The following is a 7,182-nucleotide window of genomic DNA, read 5'->3' as shown; positions in this document are numbered from 1 at the left end:
TACAAGACAGTAGATACTATGACAGCAGGTGTTTAGAGGTACAGGACATAGATACTATGACAAACAGGTGTTAAGAGGTACAGGACAGTAGATACTATGACAGCAGGTGTTAAGAGGTACAGGACAGTAGATACATGACAGCAGGTGTTTAGAGGTACAGGAGAGTATATACTATGACAGCAGGTGTTAAGAGGTACAGGACAGTAGATACTAGACAGCAGGTGTTTAGAGGTACAGCACAGTAGATACTATGACAGCAGGTGTTAAGAGGTACAGGACAGTAGATACTATGACAGCAGGTGTTAAGAGGTACAGGACAGTAGATACTATGACAGCAGGTGTTAAGAGGTACAGGACAGTAGATACTATGACAGCAGGTGTTTAGAGGTACAGGACAGTAGATACTATGACAGCGGGTGTAAGAGGTACAGGACAGTAGATACTATGACAGCGGGTGTTAAGAGGTACAGGACAGTAGATACTATGACAGCAGGTGTTAAGAGGTACAGGACAGTAGGTACTATGACAGCAGGAGTTAAGAGGTACAGGACAGTAGATACTATGACAGCAGGTGTTAAGAGGTACAGGACAGTAGGTACTATGACAGCAGGTGTTAAGAAGTACAGGACAGTAGATACTATGACAGCAGGTGTTAAAGGTACAGGACAGTAGATACTATACAGCAGTGTTAAGAGTACAGGACAGTAGATACTATGACAGCAGGTGTTAAGAGTACAGGACAGTAGATACTATGACAGCAGGTGTTTAGAGGTACAGGAGAGTATATACTATGACAGCAGGTGTTAAGAGGTACAGGACAGTAGATACTATGACAGCAGGTGTTAAGAGGTACAGGACAGTAGATACTATGACAGCAGGTGTTAAGAGGTACAGGACAGTAGATACTATGACAGCAGGTGTGGAAGACCACAACTGTCAGATCTTTCAGATTGTTCAGTCTTTCATCATTAAAATGAAATGGAGAGATATAATAAGAACTAAATAACTTGGTTGACTCGTCTCACATAAATGACTATTAAATTACCCCGTATGCAATGTATGACGGAAATGGCTAGCAAGTGAAAGAGTTTGACAAGATAATGGAATGGGACTTTAAAAATGCTAATTGTTTTGTTTTGTTTTTACAGGGAGTGAGTTTACAGGAAACCCTTACGTCAGTCCACAGTACACAACCTACAACGAGGCAGGCGGTTCAGCAACCCGGCGTTACTAAGTGAGTTTGACTGACTGGAGTCTTATCACAACAACTAGAGTCTTATTTTAGATTTTTTAACATATCCCTTAAATTATAAAAAAATAATAATAATAATGCATTAGAATCCTTTTTTATTGTCTTAGACTTGGCCGTTATAATGAAATACGACAGCTAACGGATACAACCGTTAGGATATCAGTTATTGAGAAGACAACAGGAGACGTAATTACAGTGTTTTTTCGTGGGTTATGGTGGATGTTGTTTCCAAGCGTCCATTTCTTCTGTTAACCTTCCAGGTTCCCTTATTATATGTGCTTATAGTGCCACATCCAGAGGTTCCGGACCACCTACTGCTGCCACGGCATATGACCGCCACTAGTTACCACGGAAACCAAATCAACCACCACCACCACCTACACCACGACTACAACCACGGCTTCGGCAGCGTCCATGTTGCCCCGGTGTGAACAGAGGGCATGAGGGGATACCGTTAAGACAGCTAACAGGCAGCTCCATTTCCTGTATACTACACTACTACACACAACAGAAGAAGAACTGTCCTCCTGGATACCACACTACTACACACAACAGAAGAAGAACTGTCCTCCTGGATACCACACTACTACACACAACAGAAAAATACCTGATCGTTCGGGACAACTTCCCATCAACCATGAATTTGGATACCTTCAAAGTAGTGAAAAATGTAAAATTCTTCATTCTGATCTGTGTGACTGTACATTACCACTAGAGACTTTGAAAGACTATATATACGTGATACTACTGAGGTTACTGAGGTTTAAAAAAATAATAATAAGAAAAACTAAACGTTTTGAAAATGACAAGGAGGAATTTGTATCTTTTCCTTTTTTGTAACGGTCCTCCGTTTGTTTTTCCTCCTTCGTGGATGAAAACTTCACTTGACTGATCTGTCGGCTGACGGAGGAACCCGTCCTGAGCTGAGAGTCCAGTACAGTATAGTAGCAGGCTGYTGTTCTCTTCCTTCTGCATCGGTCTGAACCTTCTACTCAAAGGGCAGTGCAATGAGATCCATGCTAAAGACATTGGCGTCGATGCGACTAAGGCTGCCGCAGCTTGGTTCTACTCCTCTGTTACAAAACAAACGTACCGTCATTTTGTAACCAACCAAACGTTCAGCATGATTAAATGAATCAGTTGCTTCTTTTAATGATGATGCCAGGAGCAGATTATAAGGCGGTGTTCTCTGTGATACACAATCAGACAGGGGTTAAAAGAAAAGAAAAAAGAAAAGGCAGAATTAATAAATGAGAAGGACATCGTGACATACCGTGGTCTTTTCATTTACAAGATTTAAAAAAACAAAAAAAAACTAGTAAATATATTCTTAAAGATTTTTTTATTTTGTTTTTATAATTGTTATTGACATCAATAATTAATTGCAGATATTATGCTTGACTTTCTGTTGTTGTCATTTTTATTTGTCAGGATACTAGAAATAATCAGGCAGAATCTATTTTGTATTTGTTTTTAATTTTGCACTATTTTTGAGTTTTGACACACTGGGAGCGTTATTATGCAGACTTTGACCTGGAGGTTGGACACACTGGGAGCGTTATTATGCAGGCGTTTGAACCCGGATGCCTATTTGTCTTGTTTTACAGTATATTATTATCTTTGAAGAACCGTTCAAAGGAAGAAGAAACGTAGAACCATAACTTCATCATAACCTTTTGGTCTGGAAAAGGCACTTCAGAAGTCGCTGCTTCCTGCTTCCTGTTGACCATTTCATTCACTTCCCAGTAGCATTATGGAGTCCTGTTGACCATTTCATTCACCACTTCCCAGTAGCATTATGGAGTTCTGTTGACCATTTCATTCACTTCCCAGTAGCATTATGGAGTCCTGTTGACCATTTCATTCACTTCCCAGTAGCATTATGGAGTCCTGTTGACCATTTCATTCACTTCCCAGTAGCATTATGGAGTCTGTTGACCTTTCATTCACTTCCAGTAGCATTATGGAGTCCTGTTGACCATTTCATTCACTTCCCAGTAGCATTATGGAGTTCTGTTGACCATTCATTCACTTCCCAATAGCATTATGGAGTTCTGTTGACCATTTCATTCACTTCCCAGTAGCATTATGTCTGGAGACGATTCAGTAACACTACTGCAATTCACCCAGTTTGTCTCTACCTTACGTAGTACGCTTACTATCCACACATACTCAACCCGTGAAGTTAGCTAGCTAACGTTTTAAGTTTGAACCCAAGTCTTTGGCATTAAGATATAGTATAACATTTYATCAATTAACCTATTTTCTGTGACTAAACTAATTTAATCATTAATAGTCAAGTATGATGGTTATTGCTTGCATCCTGAATGGCACCCTATTCCCTTTATAGTGCACTACTTTTGACCAGAAGTAGTGCGCTACGTAGGGAATAGGGTGCCATTTGATACGCGGACATAGTATAGTTTAGTATAGTAAGTTAATTCTGATGTGGCCGTCATCACATAATGACGTGTCGACAAAAGTTTCAACCGAAAGCGAAGGCAAAGATTTCAGTTAATGCCTTAATCATATGCAGGTTTTTTTCTTTCTTCGTCAAGGTTTCAACTTCCTATATTTGTTTGTTTTTTGTTTTGTCGTAAGACATCGTGTGACTTATCCAGTTGGTTTGTCTTGAAATCACACCAGTAACACCGACCTGGCTGGAAGAACGTGATCGAACATTACCTTACATCGTTTAACTGTCAAGTGAATGTATTTTTACCACATTTGCCAAAGACTTTAGTTCTTGTTTTTCTATCTACAGCCTGCATACGTCTGCATTGTGAGAGCAGTATTATAGGGGGAAAAAACACACAAATTGTCCAATATGAAAGTACATGTATCAATTCTATGCAGAGCAGAGAAGGTCGTCATTATTATGCATATTTAGCTGTAAAACCCATAGGAAGGTGATTGAATTTATTTAATGTTATGTTATTTACAAACTGTTGATTTATTTGTAGAATAATTTGTGTATAATGTGAAAACACTGACTTTCACTCTGTAAATACAGTCAAATAATATGTACATCTCTGATCATCCGTATTATGCCTCTCATCCACTGGAGTCTCACTGGTACAGTTCAATAATAAAGTGTCTAAACTCTTCTAAGTCATGGTAGAGCATGGTACTACTTTTCTTGTCATGGACACGCACGCACGCACGCACGCACGCACGCACGCACGCACGCACGCCGCACGCACGCACGCACGCACGCACGGCACGCACGCACCACACACACACACACACACACACACACACACACACACGCACGCACACACACACACGCACACTGAGAAAGTAGAAAGAGAGACACCGGCTTATATCTCGTGTTAACTCTCAATGAGACCAACACAGTAGGACATAACTGCTATCTAGGATTGCATCTAAACTCTGCTCCTCAGAAAAGAAACAACTCACAGTTATATTACACTTGGGACATGAAACAAACTGCTCTATATTTCCCCCAGCAATCATACATGCAGGTTGTGGTTGACTATTAGTATTGTGCAACTAGAGCAGAGCAGAGCAGAGCAGAGCGGAGCGGAGGGAGCGGAATAGAGGTAGAGTACAGTAGAGGTCTCTCCCTCAGTGTACATGCCAAGTGTCAGAGAACTAACTAGGATTCTGATGATCTATAGAACTACAAGTCACATGGCCTTAATCATTGTGCCAATTCTGTCCCCCCAAAAAATGGTACACATTAGAAATATATTTGGTATGTCAACTCAGATTGAGGACTCTGTGAAGTCCATTATCTACAGTAGTTAAAAACATAAAAGCTAGTTGACTAGCTACAGTCTGACTGTCTACTTTAAAACCTCTTAGATGTAACGTCCCCTGTTTTGGGAACCTGCATGTTCTGGTACCGGTTCCGAATGACATGTTCAGGTCTAAATGGGTCTGTGGACACCGTAGATGGAAATGGCATTGAGCGGTTGCCTGCATTATGTCTCCTCTGCCTGTGTGGAGCAGGATGTGAAATCTGACACCACTTGATGCCGGGATGTCCTTCCTACCATTTCATTCGCTCTACCGACTGTCCATCAACTCCTGGCTGAATCCTGCGTCACAGCCACTAACAATCCTTATATCATAACGTAGCAGGAGAGAATGGTTTCCCCGCTGTAGCACATTCAGAGATTGATTTATAGCCGGTAATCTAAAATAATTAATTGATTTTAAACAAAAACTACTTTCTGTAGTAGTTTTGAGATGCTGAGATAAAAGGTGAGTTCCTAACAAGTTCAGGAAYCCATGCMAGAGCTCTGTGAGACATTCACAGCGATGGGGGTAGATGTTTTGATCAAAAMAMACTTTWWAAAAATATGCAAAAAAWYWTCWAACACTAAATATACAAATATGTATATTTAGGGTGAAATATTATAGTCAGTCATTTRATAAATTGATTARACTATATTCAGAAAAAAWWWWAYMWAWTTRKAYSCRMMWTTCATACAGTTTTGTTGAATAGGAAATACATCATCAAGTACTTCCTGTTTTCATATTTGTACCATATTTGTCCTGTGTGCTTGAGCTTGTGTCCTCAAAGTGACAACACCTCTGCAAATTATAACTATTTTTACCAGAAAGGTAAGATCTGAACCTTTCTTGGAGTATGAAHCACAACTAGATATTGTTTATGGACCTCTCATGATAAATAATGACTTTGGGGGAAATCACCGAGATTACATTTTCGATTACATTTAGTTACATTTAAGAGTTATCTAAGCTGACTAAATAAAATGGAATCATTTACTGAATCTATCACCACAGATTTAACAAAGTCATATTTTTTTTCATAATATACTCCTATACTATGTCTCTACTGAATTCACAGAACATGGATTTGTAACATTTTCAGATAGATGTATTTACTTTGAGAAGGGGGATAAGACCATATTGTACATTGGGAGGGAGGGCTGCAGTTAGAAGAATGCCTTCTAAATGTTTCCTTCACGATGAGGATCACTTGAAACACATAAAATGTTTAACCTCACTATGGCTTTGTAAAGCACGAATTATTATTCTAACCAATGTCGCTGAATTCCAATTAGTGTTAAGTTTACAGAGAAGAGAGAGAGAGAGAGAGAGAGAGAGAGAGAGAGAGAAGGAGGAGAGAGAGAGAGAGAGAGACAGAGAGAGAAGAGAGAGAGAGAGAGAGAAAGGGGAGACAGAGAGAGAGAGAAAGAGAGAAAGAGAGAGAGAGCAGAGAGAGAGAGAGAGAGAGAGAGAGAGAGAGAGGAGAGAGAGAGAGAGAGAGAGAGAGAGAGAGAGAGAGAGAGAGAGAGTGCCTTAATGCTGGAAATCCCTCTTAGGGGCCATTTTACTCTTTCTCTCTCTCCTTAATCCCTCCTTCATCCCACCACTTTATTCCATTCAGGAGGATTTATTTACATCATAATTGAATGAATAGAAATGTACTGATTTGCATTTTAGGCTACCATTGATTAAGGAATTCAGTGGTGTACATGGATAGTAGGAAGTCAGTACGATATGTTTACATACTGTACCTTCAGGAATATGACTGGGCTTTTATGCTTCTCTTGAGAGAATACACCATGGTAATACGATATTAGCCTCTCTGAGAGAATACACCATGGTAATGTGATATTAGCTTCTTGAGAGAATACACCATGGTAATACGATATTAGCCTCTCTGAGAGAATACACCATGGTAAATGATATTAGCCTCTCTTAGAGAATACACCATGGTAATGTGATATTAGCCTCTCGAGAGAATACACCATGGTAAATGTAATATAGCCTCTCTGAGAGAATACACCATGGTAATGTATATTAGCCTCTCTGAGAGAATACACCATGGTAATATGATATTAGCCTCTCTGAGAGAATACACCATGGTAAATGTGATATTAGCCTCTCTGAGAGAATACACCATGATAATAGGATATAGCCTCTCTAAGAGA

The 7,182-nt window shown here is 39.7% G+C and overlaps 1 long non-coding RNA gene across 1 annotated transcript; it reads left to right on the top strand.

The window, feature by feature from the left end:
• Positions 1-724: 724 nt before the first annotated feature.
• On the top strand, positions 725-4,367 carry LOC112077190 (uncharacterized). The gene is made up of 2 exons (XR_002895360.2): positions 725-1,234; positions 1,538-4,367. It is a non-coding gene; the product is annotated as an uncharacterized lncRNA (long non-coding RNA).
• Positions 4,368-7,182: the final 2,815 nt, after the last annotated feature.

Source organism: Salvelinus sp. IW2-2015, unplaced genomic scaffold (assembly GCF_002910315.2).
Source record: "Salvelinus sp. IW2-2015 unplaced genomic scaffold, ASM291031v2 Un_scaffold4367, whole genome shotgun sequence".
Lineage (NCBI taxonomy): Eukaryota > Metazoa > Chordata > Actinopteri > Salmoniformes > Salmonidae > Salvelinus > Salvelinus sp. IW2-2015.
The sequence above is the reverse complement of the archived record's forward strand: the minus strand, read 5'-3'. Positions and strand labels throughout refer to the sequence as shown.